Source organism: Harmonia axyridis, chromosome X (genome assembly GCF_914767665.1).
Source record: "Harmonia axyridis chromosome X, icHarAxyr1.1, whole genome shotgun sequence".
Lineage (NCBI taxonomy): Eukaryota > Metazoa > Arthropoda > Insecta > Coleoptera > Coccinellidae > Harmonia > Harmonia axyridis.
This window is the reverse complement of record NC_059508.1, coordinates 22,257,775-22,280,523: the sequence shown is the minus strand read 5'-3', so window position 1 is coordinate 22,280,523 and position 22,749 is coordinate 22,257,775. Positions and strand designations below refer to the sequence as shown.

The following is a 22,749-nucleotide window of genomic DNA, read 5'->3' as shown; positions in this document are numbered from 1 at the left end:
AGAATTAAATGTTAATAAACCTGACAATAAAAGTCCTATATGAACAACTGAAGAATAAGCAATTAAAGATTTTATATCTCTTTGACGTAAACAACTTAAAGAAACTAAAATCCCTCCTATTAAAGATAAATTAATTAAAAAAAAATTAACCTTAACTCCTAGATATATAAATATAGTTAAAAATCGAATAAGTCCATATCTTCCTAACTTTAATATCACTCCTGCTAATATTATAGACCCAGCAACTGAAGCTTCTACATGTGCTTTAGGCAATCATAAATGAAATAAAAATATCGGCATTTTAACTAAAAATACTATTATTATTATAAAATATAAAATAAAACTAAATAAATTTACATTAATATAAGTCAAATCTAATGTTTTAAACTTTGAATAATAAATAAAAATAAACAATATTATTGGTAAAGAAGCTATAATTGTATAAAAAAATATATATATTCCAGCTTGAATACGTTCAGGCTGATATCCTCAACCTAAAATCAAAATCAAAATTGGAATTAACCTAGCCTCAAAAAATATATAAAATAAAAATATATTTATAGAAGAAAAAGTTAATAATAAAAAAAGCAATAATAATAATAATAAAATACTAAATAACTCACTGAAATCTTTTAAATTAAAAAGTTTTTCTCTAGCTATAAATATTAAAAAAGAAATTCAAAACCTTAATAATAACAAAAAATATGATAAAAAATCTATACCTATAAAAAAATTTAATGAACTAAAAAATAAAAAAGAAATTTTTGAAAAAAATCAAATTCTTATTAAAATTAAATAATTTTTAATTAATCAAAATTTATTTATAAAACATAAAGGAATCATAAATACTAATATTATTAATATTATCATAAAATATTTAATGAATTAAAATAATCATTTCCATAAGAACGAATTATTGACACTAATAAAGATAATCCCAAAACTCTTTCACAAACACTTATAGTTAAAAAAACTACTACAAAATAAAATTCATAACTAAAATAAGATAAATAAAAATATATTATTATAAATAAAGTTAAAATTACTAATTCTAATCTAAGTAATGTTATTAATGAATGTTTTCGATTAATAAAAAAATTTAAAATTCTAAAAATAAACATACTTAAAAAAATTATTTCCATATTTTAATAATTTAAAAAAAATACTGGTCTTGTAAACCAGCTTTAAGATTTAATCTTTTAGAATATCAGAGGAAAACAAATATATCTTTAATCTCCAAAATTAATATTTTTTATTAAACTACCCTCTGAAATCTTAATTTTAACATTTTTAAATTTTTTGGCAATTTTTCTTACCCACCCCCTATCCTTAGGACTACTTATTTTAACTTATACAATTATAACTTGTATCATTATAGGATTAATAAGATCAAACTTTTGATTTTCATATATTTTAATATTAATTATAATTGGAGGTTTACTAATTTTATTTATTTATATAACAAGAACTGCCTCTAATGAAAAATTTAAATTTAATAAATATATTATATTTATTATAATTAGTTTATTTATAATTACTATATTTATAAATAATATAAATCTATATTTAATAAATCAAAATATTAATAATGAAATTTTACATAAAATAGATTTAATTAGAAATTCTTATTTAAATTTAAATAAATTTTTAAATTACCCAAATTCCAACATATTTTTAATTTTGATTTTTTATTTATTAATTTCAATAATTGCAGTTGTAAAAATTACTAAAGTAAAATTTGGACCGTTACGTCAATTTAAATATGAAAATACCAATACGAAAAATTAATTCTTTAACGAAAATTATTAACAACTCTTTAATCGATCTACCTACACCAAGAAATATTTCATATTTATGAAATTTTGGATCTTTATTAGGCTTGTGTTTAATAATACAAATTATTACAGGATTATTTTTATCTATACATTATTGTGCAAACGTAGATTTAGCTTTTAATAGAGTGACTCATATTTGTCGAGACGTAAATATAGGATGGTTAATACGAACTATTCATGCAAATGGAGCCTCTTTATTTTTTATATGTTTATATTTACATATTAGGCGAGGCTTATATTTTGGTTCTTACAAACTTACAGAAACTTGAATGACAGGAACTACTATTTTATTTATATCTATAGCTACAGCCTTTTTAGGTTATGTTCTTCCCTGAGGGCAAATATCTTTTTGAGGAGCAACTGTAATTACAAATTTAGTTTCTGCAATCCCTTACCTAGGAAATTCTATCGTTATTTGACTATGAGGAGGTTTTGCTGTTGACAATGCTACATTAAACCGATTTTATTCATTTCATTTTATTTTACCTTTCATTATTTCAGCTTTAATTATAATTCATTTACTATTTTTACATAACTCTGGCTCTAGTAATCCTTTAGGATCTAATTCTAATCTAGATAAAATTAGTTTTCATCCATATTTCTCCTTTAAAGATATTTTAGGTTTTCTCATTATAATATTTTTTATTTTAAATATTATTATTCTATATCCTTATATATTAAGAGATCCTGATAATTTTATCCCAGCTAATCCTCTTTCCACCCCTCCTCATATTCAACCAGAATGATATTTTTTATTTGCTTATGCAATTCTTCGCTCTATTCCCAATAAACTTGGAGGTGTAATTGCTTTAGTAATATCAATTGCTATTCTTTATTTTATACCTTTTATTAATTTCAAAATAATGAAAAGAAACAGCTTTTATTATATTAATAAAATTATATTTTGAAATTTTATCGTTACAGTTATAATTTTAACATGAATCGGAGCTAAACCAGTTGAAAATCCTTTTATTTTCATAGGACAAATTTTTACCTTAATCTATTTCATATACTTTATATTAAACTCAATTATTTACAAAATTTGAGACTGATGAATATTTAATTAATCAATGAGCTTGAAAAGCATATATTTTGAAAATATAAGAAAGAATTTAAATTTCTATTGATTTATACAAAATTTAATTAACTATATAATTAATACTATAAATAATAATCTTAATCTAAAATTTAATATAAGTATATTCAAAGAAACAGGCAAAAAAACCTTTCAAGATAAATATATTAATTTATCATATCGATAACGAGGTAAAGTCCCTCGAACCCAAATTCATATAAAAGAAAAAAATAATAATTTTAAAAAAAATATAATAGAATAAAAATCTCCTCCTATAAAAATCAACCTTCTTATTATTCTTATAAAAATAATATTAGAATATTCAGCCATAAAAATAAAAGCAAATCCAAAACTTCTATATTCAACGTTAAATCCTGAAACTAACTCTGATTCACCCTCAGAAAAATCAAAAGGAGTTCAATTAGTTTCAGCTAATCTTGAAATAAATCATATTATTCTTAGAGGAAAATTAAATATAACAAATCAAACATATTCTTGATAAAAAATAAAATCTATTAAATTTAAAGATATAATTAACACTAAAAATGATAATAAAATTAAAAATATTCTTACTTCATAAGAAATTACTTGAGCAACAGAACGAAGCCTTCCTAATAAAGAATAAATCGAATTTGAAGATCAACCCGATAATATAATTGTATACACACTAAAACTAGAAATTACAAAAAAAAACAATACAGAAAAATTAAACTTAAATAAATAACAATAAAAAGGTATTCTAATTCATAATATTAATGCTAAAATTAAATTAAAAACTGGTGATATAATATAAATTAAAATATTAGCCATATAAGGAAAAATTATTTCTTTTCTAAATAATTTAATTGCATCACTAAAAGGCTGTAAAATTCCTAAAAAACCTACTTTATTAGGGCCTTTTCGAATTTGAATATACCCTAATAACTTACGTTCTAATAAAGTTAAAAAAGCTACTCTAACTAAAATACAAATAATTATTAAAATAAAAATTATCAAAATTAAAATTATATCAATTATTATTTGTATAAAATACTTATAAAGATTCTAAATCTAACGCACTAATCTGCCAAAATAATAATTTTATTCATTTATAAAATTTTAAATCATAAACTTGGTCCTTTCGTACTAAAATTTATTAAATTATTGAAGATAGAAACCAACCTGGCTTACACCGGTTTAAACTCAGATCATGTAAAGTTTTAATGGTCGAACAGACCAAATATTTAAGCTTCTACACCTAAATTTAACTTTAATCCAACATCGAGGTCGCAATCTTTTCTTTCGATTTGAACTCTAAAAAAAAATAACGCTGTTATCCCTAAGGTAATTTATTCTTTTAATCATAAAAATGGATCAATTTTTCATAAATTAATGGTTAAAATTAAAAAAGTTAATCTAATTTTTTTATCACCCCAATCAAATTTAATAAAAATTTTAAATTTTATAATTCTTTAAATTAAAAATCTTTTATAAATTAAACTCTATAGGGTCTTCTCGTCTTTTAAAAAAATTTAAGCTTTTTAACTTAAAAATAAAATTTTTAAATAATAAAATTTAGAAAGTTATCTTCTCATCAAACCATTCATACAAGCTTTCAATTAAAAAACTAATGATTATGCTACCTTTGCACAGTCAAAATACTGCGGCCCTTCAAATTTTATTCAGTGGGCAGGTCCTACTTTAAATTATAATCAAAAAGAGATGTTTTTATTAAACAGGTGAAAGATATTTTTGCCTAATTACTTAATTATACCTTTCGTAATTACTTATATTTTTACAAAATAATTAATACTAATTTTATCATTATTTCAATATAATTTTTATTATTAAATTTACTTTAATAAAAAAATTAAATTGATATATAAATATTTTTAATTAAATAACAAATTTTAACAAACTTCAAATAGTAAAAATTTCTAATTCTATAAATTATTAATTTATAATATTTAATTATAATAATTTAATTTTAAGCTTATCCCTAAAACTATTAAAATAAAAATTCAAAAAATTAAAAATTAAATTTTTATAATTTTTATAATGAATTAAATTCTTTTCTTAAAAAACTAGATATATTTAAAAACGAATAACGTTTCATTACTATATAATTATTATAAATATTTATTAAACAATAATATTTATAACTATATAGCTCTTTTAAATTCGAGATAAATATATAAATATTAAATTTTTAATAAACCCTGATACACAAGGTACACAATATTGTTTCTTTTATAAATTTATATAATTTTCCTTTTCAGTACTATTAATCTATCATAAAATAAAATTTTTCTTAATCTAATAAAAATACTAATTATTTAATGAAATTATATATATATATATATATATATATATATATATATATATATATATATATATTAATTAAATAAATTTTAAAATTCAATTTAAATTATTAATTATCTTCTTAATGTAAATAAGATGCTTATTCAAGCTCTAAACTGACATTCTAGAATCACTTTCCAGTAAATCTACTATGTTACGACTTATTCCATATTAGATGAAAGCGACGGGCAATATGTGCATATTTTAGTACTAAATCATTAAAAATAAAAATATTTAATTACAATCAAATCCAATTTCATAAAACTTTTAAAATATATAAATCCATAAATATAATTTAATGTAACCCATTTCTACTTTAATATAAACTTCACCTTGATCTGATTTAAATTTTTAAAAAATATCTAAATATTAATTTCTAAAAAAATATTTAACAACGACGATATAAAAGTTTCTAACTAAAGTAATTTTAATCGTGGATTATCGTTTATAGAACAGGTTCCTCTGAAAAGTAAAAATACCGCCAAATCATTTAGCTTTAAAGAACTTAACTATTAATCACTTAACTTTATAATTTACTTAATTAATAATAGGGTATCTAATCCTAGTTTATTATAATAATTTCTTAACCTCATAAAAACATAATTAAAAATATTAATAAATTAAAATTTCACCTTAAAACTTAAAATTTATTTTTTAATTTTTAATTCTATTAATTAAAGCTAATAAATATATATTATATTTTTTGTATAACCGCTGCTGCTGGCACAAAAATTGCAAATACTAAATCTTATCACTAATTCTAAATTTTTTTAATAATTAAAAATATACACTACTAATTTATTAAATTTAAAACAATATTCATATAAATCTTGAATGAATATATATATCTAATACCATAATCAAATATCTAATTAACTAAAACCCAAAAAAGACTACATTTAGTTAAAATTTATTTCAAACAAAAAAAAATTAACTTTATTTAGAAATAATAATAATTAAATTAAATTTAAAAAATTAAATTATTAAAACTAATAATTTTAAAAACTTTATGTTAACAAATCTTTGTAACTTCCTCCCGTCAAAAACGTCCCCTTAGATAATAACCAAACCTTAAACTTTTTAACTCTAAATTAAAAAATTTTCCCCCAAGGATTTACAAGTAATACCCTTAAATTTAGTGCTACCCTACTCACTAAATCCAATACTAAACAATTTAAATTGTAACAATTCTTATTGCCGACTGTTATAGCTTTATTCAAATTTAATTTTAATAAAATAAATTTTGTAATAAACTGAAGCCTACCAAATATCAAAAATATTTTAAATTATCGGATTTAAAAAATTCTTAATAAATACAATAATTTTTAAAAAATAAATTATAATTATAAAAACTTTATGTTAACAAATCTTTGTAACTTCCTCCCGTCAAAAACGTCCCCTTAGATAATAACCAAACCTTAAACTTTTTAACTCTAAATTAAAAAATTTTCCCCCAAGGATTTACAAGTTATACCCTTAAATTTAGTGCTACCCTACTCACTAAATCCAATACTAAACAATTTAAATTGTAACAATTCTTATTGCCGACTGTTATAGCTTTATTCAAATTTAATTTTAATAAAATAAATTTTGTAATAAACTGAAGCCTACCAAATATCAAAAATATTTTAAATTATCGGATTCAAAAAATTCTTAATAAATACAATAATTTTTAAAAAATAAATTATAATTTTATTATAAAATAAAATAATCAAAAATTAAATTTTTTAAAATTCAAAATAAATTTAATTTTAAATTTATTAATTTAGTTCCCCCCGAAACTAAACATTTTCTATTTTTATTAAAATATTTAAATTAACCTATTCTAAAAATTTTCAAAATTATATAAAAATCAAATTTATGAAAAATGAAAAAAAAAATTCTTCCCCTAATCATCAAAATTTTCAAAAATCCATAAATTTTGATAAATTTTTAACAATTTTTCACAAAATTTTTAAACGAAATAACTTTATTACACTAACAAATAATTTTTTCAAAAAAAATTATTAGATAATTTCCATATCACAATTTTTAAAAATTATTTAAATTTAAATTTCTAACAAAAAAATATAGATTTTTTTTTTATGAGCGATTTCCTTTTAAGCATTTATATAAAATTTTCAAAAATTACTCGAATTTTATGAAAATCCTAAATTTTTATACATAATTTTTTTAACTATGTAATAATTAAACTTAAAATAATTATAATTTAAATCAAAATATTGACATAATAACTTTATTTTACTAACAAATCATTTTTTTACCCTTTAAGATCACTTTTTATCCAATAAATTAAAAATTATTCGAGACAACCAAAAAATAGACAAATTTAACCAAATATTTAAAAATTACATTTTTTTGTTAGATATTTTAATTTAAATTTTTTATGAAATCTTTATTAATTTTATTTTTCTAAATCTATTTTTCACGTAATTTTTAATAGATTTAGTTAAAATAAGAATAACTTCATTTTCATGATAAATACCATAATACTTTAGAAATAATATTTCTTAATGATAATTTAATTCATTAATACTCAGGTTTTTTTTTTTTTTTTCATTAATTTTGAATTTTTCATTAAAAATTAACTTTATTAATAACTAATAATTTTTAATATATTATTAATAATTATAGATTAATTATAATTTAATTCTTATATAAATAAAATGTTAATATTTTAATGTTAAATTAATTATTAATAATTTATACTCTTTATATATATATTATAAATATTATTAATATATAAAATATTTATTAATATAGAAATTCTCGAAATTCACCGTCGTTTTTATATACTGATTTACTTTATATATTCTTTCTCTTTTTTTCGGGAGTACTATTATATATCCCTTAAGATACCAATATTAAATCGGTTTTTATATATTTAAAAATGTTTATTTTAACTATTTAATTAAAATTAGCACCTAGAATATTACTAATGGTACTATCCAATGTAAGATATATTTCGCCCTTATATATAAATGATTATATATTAATAAGTAATTATTAATTATTAAATATTATAGATATATATAAATAAATTCTTTAATTAAAAAGGCATAGGGTCCAAGAGAAAAACCCTATTAAAAGACAAAATTTAAATTAATACTGCTAATAAAGTATCGATTTTAGGCCATTTTTTTTTGCCCAAATTTTGACCCAAAAAATGCAAAAAATTGCAAAATTTTGCATTTTTTTCGTTTTTTTTTGAAATTTTTCAAAAAATTTGATCTTTAAAATTGACATTATTGTCTAAAAAACAATTATAACACTTGGATATAAAAACCGATGTATGAGGAAATTCCTATTAGGGCGCCTGAAGAAAGGATCATTTTGATGAGATGAAACATGTGCAACCCACCCCTAGTTCCATCCCCGAAATTTTTGAAAAAAATGCCAAATTTCGTGAAATTTGATGAAATTTGGAAAAAATCTTCGGATTACAAAATTTTACAGGGATCGATTATTTTTTATGTGAAAAAAGGATTTATCATAAAATCTCTTTTTCCAAACTATTTTGTTAGAAAAATCAACTTTTAGAAAAAATTCTTCTTCTAGTCTAACAGAAAATTTATTTTATAGAAAATTTAAACCTTTTCTGTGAAAATAAAATTGAAAGAATAATTTTTAATTACAAAATTTTTTGATTTTTAAATATAAATCCATTTATTCAAATTTTTGTAAATTGAATTCTATTGATCCCCCCCATAGAATTCTTATACAAATTTATTAATAAGGTGATATTTAAAAATTTTAAAAATTTAAAAGTCAGTTTCTTAGTTATTCAAAATCAAAAACTAATAATTTTAAAAACTTAAACGTTGATTGTTGGACTTAGCCTCAGGATTGGTTTAGAATATTGAAATTGATCCTGAAGTAGGACGACCAAAATCAACTCAAATTTATCGGATTTGGTGTTAATTGTTGGACTTAGCCTCAGGGTTAGTTTAGAATGTTGAAATTGATCCTGAAGTAGGACGATCAAAATCAACTCAAATTTATCGGGTTTGGTGTTGATTGTTGGGCTTAGCCTCAGGATTGGTTTAGAATATTGAAATTGATCCTGAAGTAGGACGATCAAAATCAACTCAAATTTATCGGGTTTGGTGCTGATTGTTGGACTTAGCCTCAGGATTAGTTTAGAATGTTGAAATTGATCCTGAAGTAGGGCACCAAAATCAACTCAAATTTATCGGATTTGGTGTTGATTGTTGGACTTAGCCTCAGGATTGGTTTAGAATATTGGAATTGATCCTGAAGTAGGACGACCAAAATCAACTCAAATTTATCGGGTTTGGTGTTGATTGTTGGACTTAGCCTCAGGATTGGTTTAGAATGTTGAAATTGATCCTGAAGTAGGGCACCAAAATCAACTCAAATTTATCGGATTTGGTGTTGATTGTTGGACTTAGCCTCAGGATTAGTTTAGAATGTTGAAATTGATCCTGAAGTAGGGCACCAAAATCAACTCAAATTTATCGGATTTGGTGTTGATTGTTGGACTTAGCCTCAGGATTGGTTTAGAATATTGGAATTGATCCTGAAGTAGGACGACCAAAATCAACTCAAATTTATCGGGTTTGGTGTTGATTGTTGGACTTAGCCTCAGGATTGGTTTAGAATGTTGAAATTGATCCTGAAGTAGGGCACCAAAATCAACTCAAATTTATCGGATTTGGTGTTGATTGTTGGACTTAGCCTCAGGATTAGTTTAGAATGTTGAAATTGATCCTGAAGTAGGGCACCAAAATCAACTCAAATTTATCGGATTTGGTGTTGATTGTTGGACTTAGCCTCAGGATTGGTTTAGAATATTGAAATTGATCCTGAAGTAGGACGACCAAAATCAACTCAAATTTATCGGGTTTGGTGTTGATTGTTGGACTTAGCCTCAGGATTGGTTTAGAATGTTGAAATTGATCCTGAAGTAGGGCACCAAAATCAACTCAAATTTATCGGATTTGGTATTGATTGTTGGGCTTAGCCTCAGGATTGGTTTAGAATGTTGAAATTGATCCTGAAGTAGGGCACCAAAATCAACTCAAATTTATCGGGTTTGGTGCTGATTGTTGGACTTAGCCTCAGGATTGGTTTAGAATGTTGAAATTGATCCTGAAGTAGGACACCAAAATCAACTCAAATTTATCGGGTTTGGTGCTGATTGTTGGACTTAGCCTCAGGATTGGTTTAGAATGTTGAAATTGATCCTGAAGTAGGGCACCAAAATCAACTCAAATTTATCGGATTTGGTGTTGATTGTTGGACTTAGCCTCAGGATTGGTTTAGAATATTGAAATTGATCCTGAAGTAGGGCACCAAAATCAACTCAAATTTATCGGATTTGGTGTTGATTGTTGGACTTAGCCTCAGGATTGGTTTAGAATGTTGAAATTGATCCTGAAGTAGGGCACCAAAATCAACTCAAATTTATCGGATTTGGTGCTGATTGTTGGACTTAGCCTCAGGATTGGTTTAGAATGTTGAAATTGATCCTGAAGTAGGGCACCAAAATCAACTCAAATTTATCGGATTTGGTGTTGATTGTTGGACTTAGCCTCAGGATTAGTTTAGAATGTTGAAATTGATCCTGAAGTAGGGCACCAAAATCAACTCAAATTTATCGGATTTGGTGTTGATTGTTGGGCTTAGCCTCAGGATTGGTTTAGAATATTGAAATTGATCCTGAAGTAGGACGATCAAAATCAACTCAAATTTATCGGGTTTGGTGTTGATTGTTGGACTTAGCCTCAGGATTGGTTTAGAATGTTGAAATTGATCCTGAAGTAGGACGACCAAAATCAACTCAAATTTATCGAATATATTTATATAAATAATCCTATTTTATAGGATTTTTTACTTTGTGAATTAATTTTTGTACACTTAAATTAATGAAAATTTAATAGTTTTTATTTAAGGTTAAAATATTAAATTTTAAATTTAACTTAATAAGTTAAATTTTTAATTGTTAATTTTTTTTTGTAATTATATTCAATAAAATTAAATTATTTCTTAGAGTTTCAAAAACTCTTGTACATCTTATACTAGAATATAAAGATAAGCTAAAGAAGCTGATGGGTTCATACCCCATTTATAAAGGTATACCCCTTTTCTTTATAATTAAAACTATAAAATTAATATTTTTAATTTTAATAATAAGAGGAACTCTTATTTCTATTTCTGCTTATTCATGAATTAATATCTGGATTGGTTTAGAATTAAACCTCTTAGCTTTTATTCCTATTATAAATTTAGATAATTTTAAGTATTCTTCTGAATCCTCCTTGAAATATTTTTTAGTTCAAGTTTCTGCATCAATTCTAGTTTTATTTTCTTTTTTAAATTCATTTATTTTAATCAATTCTATCGAGCAATTAATACCTACTTCTATATTTTTGTTTAACAGAGCTATCCTTATAAAAATAGGAGCAGCCCCTTTTCACTTTTGATACCCAGAAGTCCTAGAAGGACTAAGATGAGCTAATGCATTATTATTAATAACTTGACAAAAAATTGCCCCAATAATTTTAATTATATATAATTTTAAATTAAACCTATTCTTTATTTTGATTATTTTGATATGTATAACCTTAGGGAGTGTAAAAACATGGAACCAAACCAGATTAAAAAAAATTCTTGCCTTATCTTCCATTAACCATATTGGTTGAATATTAAGAATAATAATATTAAATCAATCCTTATGAATATTATACTTTTTAATTTATACTTTTATTTCTTTAAATATAATCTTAATTTTTAATAAATATAAAATCTTTAACATTAAAGATCTTATAAATAATATGAATTACAATAAAACTTTAAAATTCTATTTTTTTTTAAATTTCTTTTCTCTAGGAGGAATCCCCCCCTTTTTAGGATTTTTTCCTAAGTGACTAATTCTAAAAACTTTAATTGAAAATCACTTTTATTTTCTATCTTTTATAATAATTTTTATTACTTTAATTTGTATATATATTTATATACGCTTAATACTTCAATCTTTAATAATAAAATTAAATGAAAATAAAAAATTTAATTATATTAACTCTTACTATGTAATTTTTTTAAATTGAGTGAATATTTACGGATTAATCATTTTTACTGTAATTTTTAGAATTTATTAAGGATTTAAGTTAAATAAACTAGTAACCTTCAAAGTTAAAAATAGAATTATTCTAAGCCTTAGAATAATATTCACCTATAAATTTGCAATTTATAATCATAATTGAATATAAGGCTTAATAAAGGAGAAAACTCATAATTAAATTTACAATTTAACGCTTTAATTCAGCCACTTTATCGAATAAATGATTATTTTCTACTAATCATAAAGATATTGGAACATTATACTTTTTATTTGGAATATGGGCAGGAATAGTAGGAACATCGTTAAGTATTTTAATTCGGTTAGAATTAGGAACTAGAGGAAGATTAATTGGAAACGACCAAATTTATAATATAATTGTTACAGCTCATGCTTTCATTATGATTTTCTTTATAGTAATACCTATTATAATTGGGGGTTTTGGAAATTGATTAGTTCCTTTAATAATTGGAGCTCCTGATATAGCATTTCCACGATTAAATAACATAAGATTTTGACTTTTACCCCCTGCTTTAACTCTTTTAATTTTAAGAACAATCGTAGAAATAGGGGCAGGAACAGGATGAACTGTTTACCCTCCTCTTTCTTCTAATTTAACACATAACGGGCCTTCAGTAGATTTAGTGATTTTTAGTTTACATTTAGCAGGAATTTCCTCAATTTTAGGTGCAGTAAATTTCATTTCAACTATTATAAATATACGTCCATTTGGTATAATACTTGATAAAACTCCTTTATTTGTATGATCTGTTCTTATTACAGCAATTCTTTTATTACTATCACTACCAGTTCTTGCAGGAGCAATTACTATACTATTAACTGACCGAAACTTAAATTCTTCTTTTTTTGATCCAACCGGTGGGGGAGACCCAATTTTATACCAACATTTATTTTGATTTTTTGGCCATCCTGAAGTTTATATTTTAATTCTCCCAGGATTTGGTATAATTTCCCATATTATTACACAAGAAAGAGGGAAAAAAATTGCCTTTGGTTCTTTAGGAATAATTTATGCTATATTAGCTATTGGACTTCTAGGATTTGTAGTATGAGCTCATCACATATTTACAGTGGGAATAGATGTTGATACTCGAGCTTATTTTACTTCAGCTACTATAATTATTGCAGTACCCACTGGAATTAAAATTTTTTCTTGATTAGCAACTTTACATGGAATACAATTTTACTATACACCTTCAATTTTATGAACCCTGGGATTTTTATTTTTATTTACAATTGGTGGATTAACAGGAGTAATTTTAGCTAACTCTTCCATAGATATTATTTTACATGATACCTATTATGTTGTAGCTCATTTCCATTACGTTTTATCTATAGGAGCTGTATTTGCCATTATAGCAGGATTTATCCATTGATTCCCTTTAATTACAGGATTCAATCTTAACAATAAATTATTACAAATCCAATTTTTAATTATATTTATTGGGGTAAACTTAACATTTTTTCCTCAACACTTCTTAGGACTAAGAGGAATACCTCGACGATACTCTGATTATCCTGATGCTTATTACAAATGAAATAAAATTTCTTCTATTGGATCTATAATTTCCTCTCTTAGAATAATCTTTATAATCTTAATTATTTGAGAAAGATTTTATTCAATACGTTTAAGAAAGTTTAATTCTAATGTACCCTCTTTAATTGAATGACTCCAACTTTCTCCCCCTAATGAACATTCTTATTCAGAAGTACCAATCTTAGCTCAAAAATTCTAATATGGCAGATTAGTGCATTGGATTTAAACCCCAATTATAAAGATTTACCTTTTTTTAGAAATAGCGACTTGAAAATCATATATATTTTTAGACAGAGCTTCATATTTACTGGAACAATTAAGATTTTTTCATGATCACGCCCTTTTGATCTTAATAATAATCACTTGTATTGTAACATATACCATAATGAGACTAACATTAAATAATTATAACCATCGTTTTATATTAGAAGGACACAATATTGAAACAATTTGAACTATCATACCAGCATTAACTTTAATTTTTATTGCTTTTCCTTCTTTAAAATTAATTTACTTAATTGATGAAATCCGTAACCCTTTAGTTACTATTAAAACTATTGGTCATCAATGATATTGAACCTATGAATATACAGATTTTAAAAATCTTGAATTTGATTCATATTTAATTAATAATAATCAACTTTTTAATTTTCGATTACTAGAAGTTGATAATCGAACTATTTTACCATATCTTTCTCATATTCGAATTCTAACTTCATCTTCTGACGTAATTCATTCTTGAACAGTTCCTTCAACAGGAGTAAAAGTCGATGCCTCCCCAGGGCGATTAAATCAACTTAGATTTAATTTAAATCGAACTGGAATTTTTTTTGGTCAATGTTCAGAAATTTGTGGAGCAAACCATAGATTTATACCTATTTCTATTGAAAGAATTTCTCCCCAAAATTTCATTAAATGGGTAGAAAATTTTTCATTAGATGACTGAAAGATAAGTATTGGTCTCTTAAACCACTTTATAGTAATTAACGACTACTTCTAATGAAAAATTTAGTTAACCTATAACATTAGTTTGTCAAACTAAAATCATTCTCAGAATAATTTTTAATTCCTCAAACTATACCTATGGATTGGTTTTCCTTATATATTTTTATAACACTTTTATTTATTATTTTAAACATTAAAATATTTTATTCTCATAAAAAATCTCCTTTAAAAAATTTTAAATTATTAAATAAAAAACTTTCTTGAAAATGATAATAAATCTTTTTTCTTCTTTTGATCCTTCATCTTATTTTATATTACCTTTAAATTGACTAAGAATAATTATTAGTTTTTTATTTATTCCTTCTATATTCTGACTAATTCCTAATCGATTTAACTTTTTGATTCAAAATATACTAATTACTCTACATAAAGAATTCAAAATCATTACAAAAAAAAATAATACTTTAATATTTATTGTATTATTTTACTTCATTATAATTAATAACTTAATAGGGTTATTTCCTTACATTTTTACAGCCTCAAGTCATATAATTTTTACTCTATCCCTAGCTTTACCTTTATGGTTAAGATTTATATTAAATAGTTGAATTAGTCACACTTATCACTCATTTGCCCATCTAATGCCTCAAGGAACTCCTTCTATTTTAATACCTTTTATAGTATGTATTGAAACAATTAGAAATATTATTCATCCTGGAACTCTCGCTATTCGTTTGTCAGCTAATATAATTGCAGGACACCTTTTATTAACTCTTTTAGGAAACACTGGTCCTATAGTAAATTTGCTTATTTTATTAATTATTATAATTCAATTTATACTAATTTTATTAGAATCAGCAGTAGCTTTAATTCAATCTTATGTTTTTGCTATCCTTAGAACTCTTTATTCTAGAGAAAATAATTATGATAAAAAATCACCCATTTCATTTAGTAGATTATAGTCCTTGACCAATTTTAGGAGCTTTTAGAGCTATAACTGCAATAATAGGAATAATTAAATGATTCCACCTTTTTAACTCTAATTTATTTATTTTAAGAAATATAATTCTTTTACTAATTATATTTCAATGATGACGAGATGTAATTCGAGAAAGAACCTTTCAAGGAAACCACACTCTTTTAGTATCTTTTGGTTTACGATGAGGAATAATTTTATTTATTACCTCAGAGATTTTTTTCTTTGTTAGTTTTTTTTGAAGATTTTATCATATAAGATTATCTCCTTCTATCGAACTAGGAATAGCTTGACCTCCAAAAGGAATTAATACCTTTAATCCTAATGAAATCCCATTATTAAACACTATTATTCTATTAAGATCAGGCCTAAGAGTAACTTGAGCCCACCATAGATTAATAGAAAATAATTTTAATCAAACATTTCAAAGATTAATTATTACTATTTTTCTAGGAATATATTTTTCTTTACTACAAGGAATTGAATATTTAGAAGCCCCATTTTCTATAGCCGATTCAGTTTATGGAAGAACATTCTTTATAGCTACAGGATTCCATGGTTTACATGTTATTATTGGTTCTATTTTTCTTTTAGTTTGTTTAACTCGATTAAACTTTAATCATTTTAGAAACAATCACCATTTTGGATTTGAAGCAGCAGCATGATATTGACATTTTGTAGACGTAGTATGACTATTCCTATATATATCTATTTATTGATGAGGTAGATATCTATATAGTATAAATATTACATTTGATTTCCAATCAAAAAATCTTTTAAAAGTATAGATAATATTCTTAATTTCATCTTTAATTTTAATAATTCTTAGAATTATAATAATTTTAATAATTACTGCAAATTATATCTCAATAAAAACATTTAAAGATCGAGAAAAAAGTTCTCCCTTTGAATGCGGATTTGACCCTAAAAATTCTGCACGCCTACCATTCTCAATTCACTTTTTTTTAATCGCTTTAATTTTTTTAATTTTTGATGTAGAAATTACCCTTATTATCCCTTTTATTTATAGAATAAAATATTCTAATATTATAATTATTAGCATTATATTTTTTATATTCATAGCAATCTTAATTTTAGGTTTATACCATGAATGAAAACAAGGAGCCTTAAACTGATCTTTATAGGATAATAGTTAAATTAACATTTAATTTGCATTTAAAAAATACTGTTTTTCAGTTTATCTTAAATAAGAAGCAAAATATTGCTTTTAGTTTCGACCTAAAAATTTGAATTTAAATTCCTTATTTAATTGAAACCAAACTAGAGGTAAGTCACTGTTAATGATTCCAATGAGAAACTCTCCAATTAAAGAAATATAAAAATTTAAGCTTCTAACTTAATATATAGCAATTTGTTAATATTTCTATTTATATAGTTTATCTAAAACATTATATTTTCATTATAAAAAAAGATTAATTCTTATAAATACTTAAAAAATATTTTAATTTACCTCAATATCTTCAATATTGCGCTCTATTAAGCTATTTAAGTAGAATATATAAATCAATAACAAAATAATTCAAATTAAAAATATGATTATATAAATCTTTAAACTATTTTTAAAAATATACTGAAATAAAACAGAAATTTTATTAAAAAATTTAAATAAACCCTGACTTCCTAAGAACTCTGATCAACCCTGATCTAAAAATTTATAATTTAGTATTCCTAAATTAATAAAAAAATAATTTATTCCAAAAGTTGAAATATAAGGCAAATTCCATATTAATACTAAAAAAATTAAAATTTTTATTAAATTAGAAAAAATTAAATTATAATTTAATTTTAATAAAGAAATCTCAAAACCTATAATTACCCCAATTATTACTATAATTAAAATTAAAATTTTTATAAAAAAAGGTAATACAACTAAATTGATATCCTTAAATATAAATCATATAAGAACCGTTCCTGAAAATAATACAATAATAAATATAAATCCTATTCTATAAACTATTTCATCTCTTAATTCTTCAGTTCTATTTATTCTAAACCCACAATAATCTGTAAATATTAAATAATTTAATAAACGCACTGTATAAGAAACTGTTAATGTTAAAGAAATTAATATAATTAAATAAATTACAATATTTAATCTTATCATAGAATAAACCTCTATAATTAAATCTTTTGAGTAAAATCCAGAAAAAAAGGGAATACCACATAATGATAAATTTCTTACATTAAAATATATTACAGTTATAGGAGTTTTATAAACTAAACCTCCTATAAAACGAATATCTTGACATTCTCCTATTAAATGAATAAAATTACCTGCACATATAAATAATAAGGCTTTAAATAAAGCATGAATTAATAAATGAAAAAAAGCTAATTCATATAAACCTAATCTTAAAATAGTAACTATTAAACCTAACTGACTTAAAGTTGATAAAGCAATAATTTTTTTTAAATCATATTCAAAATTAGCTGCTAAACCTGAGATTAATATTGTTATCAATCCAATGAATATTAACACAAAAGAATAATTTTCCAATAATAAATGAAATCGAATTAATAAATAAACCCCTGCTGTTACTAAAGTTGAAGAATGTACTAATGCTGAAACAGGAGTAGGAGCAGCTATAGCTGCTGGTAATCAAGCTGAAAAAGGAATTTGTGCACTTTTAGTTAAAGCAGCAATAATAATTAACAAACCTACAATTATTATTCTTTTATCTCTATAATAATAATCAATATATAATATAAAATTTCATCTTCCAAAATTTATTATCCAAGCAATAGAAATTATTAATATTGCATCTCCTACTCGATTAGATAAAGCTGTTAATATACCAGCTGAATAAGATTTTACATTTTGATAATAAATTACTAAACAATAAGAAACTAATCCTAACCCATGTCAACCCAATAAAATTGAAATTAAATTTGGACTTAAAATTATTAATAATATAGATAGAACAAATATAAAAACTAGTATAATAAAACGATTAATAGATAAATCCTTAGATATATAAGATTTTCTATAAAAAATTACTATGGTAGAAATAAATAAAACAAAAGAAACAAATAATAAAGATATTCAATCTAAAAGAATTAATATTTCTACTTCTATTGAATTTAAATTAAAAATTCTTCACTCAATAAAATAAACCTTTCCTGTATTAAGTAAAAATAATCTAAAACAAAAAAAAAAAAAAAAAAACCTAAGTATTAATCTAGAAAAAATTACACAAAAAGATATTACTTAAAGTTAAAGTAACTTCATTGACTCCACAAATCAATATTTTATATAAACTATTTAAGTAAAAGAAAAATAAATCTCTTTTTAATAAAATTAAATTTAAAGGAACCCAATGTATGAGTAATAAAATTAATTCTCGATAAGAAATTAATTCAAAAAAATATAATCTTCTGTAAAATTTTCCATGTTGACTAAAAGAATATAAATACAAACTATAAGAAGCTCTCAAAAAAGTTATAATTATTAATATAAATATACAAATATGAGAATAATTAATTAAACTATTAATTAACAAAATTTCTCTTAACAAATTTAAAGAAGGTGGTGCAGCTATATTTCTAATTACTAACAAAAATCACCATAAAGATAAAAAAGGTACAATATTAATTAAACCTTCATTAATAAAAATACTTCGACTAACAATACGTTCATAATTTATATTTACTAAAACAAATAATCCTGAAGAACAACAGCCATGAGCTAATATTATTATTAAAGATCCAGTAATTCCTCAAGAATTAAATGTTAATAAACCTGACAATAAAAGTCCTATATGAACAACTGAAGAATAAGCAATTAAAGATTTTATATCTCTTTGACGTAAACAACTTAAAGAAACTAAAATCCCTCCTATTAAAGATAAATTAATTAAAAAAAAATTAACCTTAACTCCTAGATATATAAATATAGTTAAAAATCGAATAAGTCCATATCTTCCTAACTTTAATATCACTCCTGCTAATATTATAGACCCAGCAACTGAAGCTTCTACATGTGCTTTAGGCAATCATAAATGAAATAAAAATATCGGCATTTTAACTAAAAATACTATTATTATTATAAAATATAAAATAAAACTAAATAAATTTACATTAATATAAGTCAAATCTAATGTTTTAAACTTTGAATAATAAATAAAAATAAACAATATTATTGGTAAAGAAGCTATAATTGTATAAAAAAATATATATATTCCAGCTTGAATACGTTCAGGCTGATATCCTCAACCTAAAATCAAAATCAAAATTGGAATTAACCTAGCCTCAAAAAATATATAAAATAAAAATATATTTATAGAAGAAAAAGTTAATAATAAAAAAAGCAATAATAATAATAATAAAATACTAAATAACTCACTGAAATCTTTTAAATTAAAAAGTTTTTCTCTAGCTATAAATATTAAAAAAGAAATTCAAAACCTTAATAATAACAAAAAATATGATAAAAAATCTATACCTATAAAAAAATTTAATGAACTAAAAAATAAAAAAGAAATTTTTGAAAAAAATCAAATTCTTATTAAAATTAAATAATTTTTAATTAATCAAAATTTATTTATAAAACATAAAGGAATCATAAATACTAATATTATTAATATTATCATAAAATATTTAATGAATTAAAATAATCATTTCCATAAGAACGAATTATTGACACTAATAAAGATAATCCCAAAACTCTTTCACAAACACTTATAGTTAAAAAAACTACTACAAAATAAAATTCATAACTAAAATAAGATAAATAAAAATATATTATTATAAATAAAGTTAAAATTACTAATTCTAATCTAAGTAATGTTATTAATAAATGTTTTCGATTAATAAAAAAATTTAAAATTCTAAAAATAAACATACTTAAAAAAATTATTTCCATATTTTAATAATTTAAAAAAAATACTGGTCTTGTAAACCAGCTTTAAGATTTAATCTTTTAAAATATCAGAGGAAAACAAATATATCTTTAATCTCCAAAATTAATATTTTTTATTAAACTACCCTCTGAAATCTTAATTTTAACATTTTTAAATTTTTTGGCAATTTTTCTTACCCACCCCCTATCCTTAGGACTACTTATTTTAACTTATACAATTATAACTTGTATCATTATAGGATTAATAAGATCAAACTTTTGATTTTCATATATTTTAATATTAATTATAATTGGAGGTTTACTAATTTTATTTATTTATATAACAAGAACTGCCTCTAATGAAAAATTTAAATTTAATAAATATATTATATTTATTATAATTAGTTTATTTATAATTACTATATTTATAAATAATATAAATCTATATTTAATAAATCAAAATATTAATAATGAAATTTTACATAAAATAGATTTAATTAGAAATTTTTATTTAAATTTAAATAAATTTTTAAATTACCCAAATTCTAACATATTTTTAATTTTGATTTTTTATTTATTAATTTCAATAATTGCAGTTGTAAAAATTACTAAAGTAAAATTTGGACCGTTACGTCAATTTAAATATGAAAATACCAATACGAAAAATTAATTCTTTAACGAAAATTATTAACAACTCTTTAATCGATCTACCTACACCAAGAAATATTTCATATTTATGAAATTTTGGATCTTTATTAGGCTTGTGTTTAATAATACAAATTATTACAGGATTATTTTTATCTATACATTATTGTGCAAACGTAGATTTAGCTTTTAATAGAGTGACTCATATTTGTCGAGACGTAAATATAGGATGGTTAATACGAACTATTCATGCAAATGGAGCCTCTTTATTTTTTATATGTTTATATTTACATATTAGGCGAGGCTTATATTTTGGTTCTTACAAACTTACAGAAACTTGAATGACAGGAACTACTATTTTATTTATATCTATAGCTACAGCCTTTTTAGGTTATGTTCTTCCCTGAGGGCAAATATCTTTTTGAGGAGCAACTGTAATTACAAATTTAGTTTCTGCAATCCCTTACCTAGGAAATTCTATCGTTATTTGACTATGAGGAGGTTTTGCTGTTGACAATGCTACATTAAACCGATTTTATTCATTTCATTTTATTTTACCTTTCATTATTTCAGCTTTAATTATAATTCATTTACTATTTTTACATAACTCTGGCTCTAGTAATCCTTTAGGATCTAATTCTAATCTAGATAAAATTAGTTTTCATCCATATTTCTCCTTTAAAGATATTTTAGGTTTTCTCATTATAATATTTTTTATTTTAAATATTATTATTCTATATCCTTATATATTAAGAGATCCTGATAATTTTATCCCAGCTAATCCTCTTTCCACCCCTCCTCATATTCAACCAGAATGATATTTTTTATTTGCTTATGCAATTCTTCGCTCTATTCCCAATAAACTTGGAGGTGTAATTGCTTTAGTAATATCAATTGCTATTCTTTATTTTATACCTTTTATTTATTTCAAAATAATGAAAAGAAACAGCTTTTATTATATTAATAAAATTATATTTTGAAATTTTATCGTTACAGTTATAATTTTAACATGAATCGGAGCTAAACCAGTTGAAAATCCTTTTATTTTCATAGGACAAATTTTTACCTTAATCTATTTCATATACTTTATATTAAACTCAATTATTTATAAAATTTGAGACTGATGAATATTTAATTAATCAATGAGCTTGAAAAGCATATATTTTGAAAATATAAGAAAGAATTTAAATTTCTATTGATTTATACAAAATTTAATTAACTATATAATTAATACTATAAATAATAATCTTAATCTAAAATTTAATATAAGTATATTCTAAGAAACAGGCAAAAAAACCTTTCAAGATAAATATATTAATTTATCATATCGATAACGAGGTAAAGTCCCTCGAACCCAAATTCATATAAAAGAAAAAAATAATAATTTAAAAAAAAATATAATAGAATAAAAATCTCCTCCTATAAAAATCAACCTT

At 22.4% G+C, this 22,749-nt stretch overlaps 4 pseudogenes; 3 read left to right on the top strand and 1 right to left on the bottom strand.

Moving 5' to 3' along the window:
- The first annotated feature begins 1,747 nt into the window (after positions 1 to 1,747).
- Positions 1,748 to 2,700, top strand: LOC123685839 (annotated as a pseudogene).
- Positions 2,701 to 12,534: 9,834 nt separating this feature from the next.
- LOC123685838 lies at positions 12,535 to 14,896 on the top strand (annotated as a pseudogene).
- Positions 14,897 to 17,335: 2,439 nt separating this feature from the next.
- On the bottom strand, positions 17,336 to 18,961 carry LOC123685837 (annotated as a pseudogene).
- Positions 18,962 to 21,297: 2,336 nt separating this feature from the next.
- Positions 21,298 to 22,452, top strand: LOC123685836 (annotated as a pseudogene).
- Positions 22,453 to 22,749: the final 297 nt, after the last annotated feature.